Below are 2,636 nucleotides of genomic sequence, written 5' to 3' on the forward strand. Positions count from 1 at the left end.
ATTAAAATGTAACTTGATAAGTTATATATATAATAATATATTATTTTAACAAAATTCAACAAAATATTATATTAATAAATTATTTATAAAAAATATATATTAATCAAATATTCAACACAAATATCAAAGTCAAAATACTTAACCAAACACATATTCTGTAAATCCTATTCTCGTAATCATAACCCTATCCAACTATCCAATCCTATCCCTAAAATCCTATCCAAAATACTGAACCAAACGCAGCCATAAATATTCTCAAGCTAAGATGGCAGCTACAAGTCTTTACAGATCCCTTATTTTGTCCCGTAAATTTTGACATGAAATGGCTTCCCTTCACTATAAATATGGGTGCATTTTGAGGGGAAGAACAACACACATTCTCAAGCAATACAAACACTAGAGACGGAAAACTTGAGTTCGAGAAATTAGAGTGTGTGAGAGATATTGGGTGTAATTGGGATTTGAGATTGAGAGTTTCACCAAATATTGTATACTCTATTTTGTTAGTGAAATTCTTCTTCTATCTTCGCCCATGGACTTAGGTTAAAAAACCAAACCATGTAAATTATAGTGTATATCGTATGCGTTATTATTTTTTCTTGTTTTTTTTTTACCGTTAATTTTATCCGTGGGGTTGGTTCTGTCACAACAATATCAAAGAACCCGATCAAAGTTAGCATGAAACCAATGAAAATTTTCAGGTTCGATCGAATTGCAATAATACAATCTTGGGCTTGTATTAAGACATTATTAGTTGTTAATATACTGAGTCAATTCAATATTCTTCAGTTGAACGGTACATTTTTTTAATAGAAGAAAGAAAAGTATATATTCAAACTTTACAAATTTACCGAGGACACCCATCCAGAACTTGCTAATATAACATTATTCAGTTGAAAAAGTAATTGCAGAAATTGAGATGATAACAAATTAACAAATTCAGTCAAGTTCAACTGGGTTTTTAAAAGTTGAGTATCTTTTTTCTGCGACATTTTTTCTTCGTGGTTTCAAACACTGTCGTGGTGTCTCTGTTCTATGTCGGCGTAGAAGAAAAACTACAAGCTTTGAGTGATCATCTTGCTATGTCATTTCCTGCGTCTGCCAGGTATTTTCCTGTCTTCTTTTATCGTATTTTCAAATAATGTGGATTTCCTCGAAGTTCCCTAGATGTTTAAAAATTTCCGTGGAGTGGAAAGGAATTAGTGTTGACTGAATATTTTATTTCTCCTAAAGTTGAAAAGAGCAGAAGAGCTCAAACAAGTCAAAGGGAGCGCGTTTTGTTTTTCAACAAATGATCCACCGCGTTAATGTAAGTCAATTTTATAAATTAATTAAGTGATTTCAGACATCAGAATTTCTTTTTTTTTCTTTTGTTAATCAGGTTAACTTGTGCATACCTTAACTAGTCTTCTAGAGACTTGAAGTTAACAGCCAGATAAGCCTCCATAGTTATCCGTTATTAGTAGTCGTAGATATTCAAACTCAAAACCTCTTAAGTAATACGTCTACGAGCTTAATCCCAAAGAAACCATCAAGCTAGTTTCAGACATCAGAATTTCGACCATTCAAGGGTTCAAATTACATAATCATGGTGATGGATTTTTCTTCAACAAGAATTACTTTAATTTTATAAGTATTAGGTAAATGTGTACGTAGATCAATATTAAAAAGAACACCAACATATTATTCAAGCGTTCGGATTACATATTGATGGTAACAGATCCTTTTAACTGATTGTATAGACGATTCTGACTCTATATAAAGGTCCTTTGCAGCAGCTTGAAACCAGTATCAACATTTTGAGCTCAACATTTTGTCTTTCTTTAATTCGAAGGTCATAAAAAATGCTTAGTTCAATCAGCTGCCCTGCCATTCCACCATGGTGCATCACCTTGTTGCTGTCTTGTAGCTTCGTCACAATTAGCGCAAACGAGACAGACCGCCTTGCTTTACTTGCCATAAAGTCACAGCTCCAGGATCCACTAGGATTTACGAGTTCATGGAACAGCTCTGTAAGCTTCTGCCTATGGAGAGGTGTAACTTGTGGTCGTCGGCACCAAAGGGTCACTAAGCTTGATCTAAGAAACCAAAGCCTAGCAGGTTCTTTATCACCATATATTGGGAACCTCAGCTTCCTCAGGTCCGTCAACCTCAGAAACAACAGCTTCTATGGTCAAATTCCAAATGAAATCGGGCGTCTATTCAGGCTTGAAAGATTAATTCTGAACCAGAATTCCTTGTCAGGTACAATACCAACCTCTCTGTCCAATTGTTCTAACCTTGTCCTTTTTTTTGCGGATAAAAACAAGCTTACTGGAGAAATCCCAGAAGAGATTGGCCATTTGTCGAAGCTCGTATGGTTGTCCCTTGGTCACAATAATCTAAAAGGACAACTTCCAGTTTCCATTGGGAATCTTTCAGCCCTGCTGGGATTTAATGTAAAAGCCAATAGCATGGACGGGAGGATTCCTGATACATTTGGCCAACTAAGAAGCTTAGATTTTTTTGACCTGGGTAAAAATAATTTCTCTGGTGCGGTTCCTCCTTCAATATATAACATTTCTTCCCTTGACACATTTGCTTTACTATCAAATAGATTTACTGGAAATCTACCACTTAACATAAATTTCACCCTT

The 2,636-nt window shown here is 34.8% G+C and overlaps 1 long non-coding RNA gene across 1 annotated transcript; it reads left to right on the forward strand.

Moving 5' to 3' along the window:
• The first annotated feature begins 878 nt into the window (after positions 1-878).
• Positions 879-2,133, forward strand: LOC116108751. The gene is made up of 3 exons (XR_004124677.1): positions 879-1,105; positions 1,234-1,309; positions 1,765-2,133. It is a non-coding gene; the product is annotated as an uncharacterized LOC116108751 (long non-coding RNA).
• Positions 2,134-2,636: the final 503 nt, after the last annotated feature.

The sequence above is a fragment of the Pistacia vera genome, unplaced genomic scaffold (assembly GCF_008641045.1).
Source record: "Pistacia vera cultivar Batoury unplaced genomic scaffold, PisVer_v2 Contig569, whole genome shotgun sequence".
Lineage (NCBI taxonomy): Eukaryota > Viridiplantae > Streptophyta > Magnoliopsida > Sapindales > Anacardiaceae > Pistacia > Pistacia vera.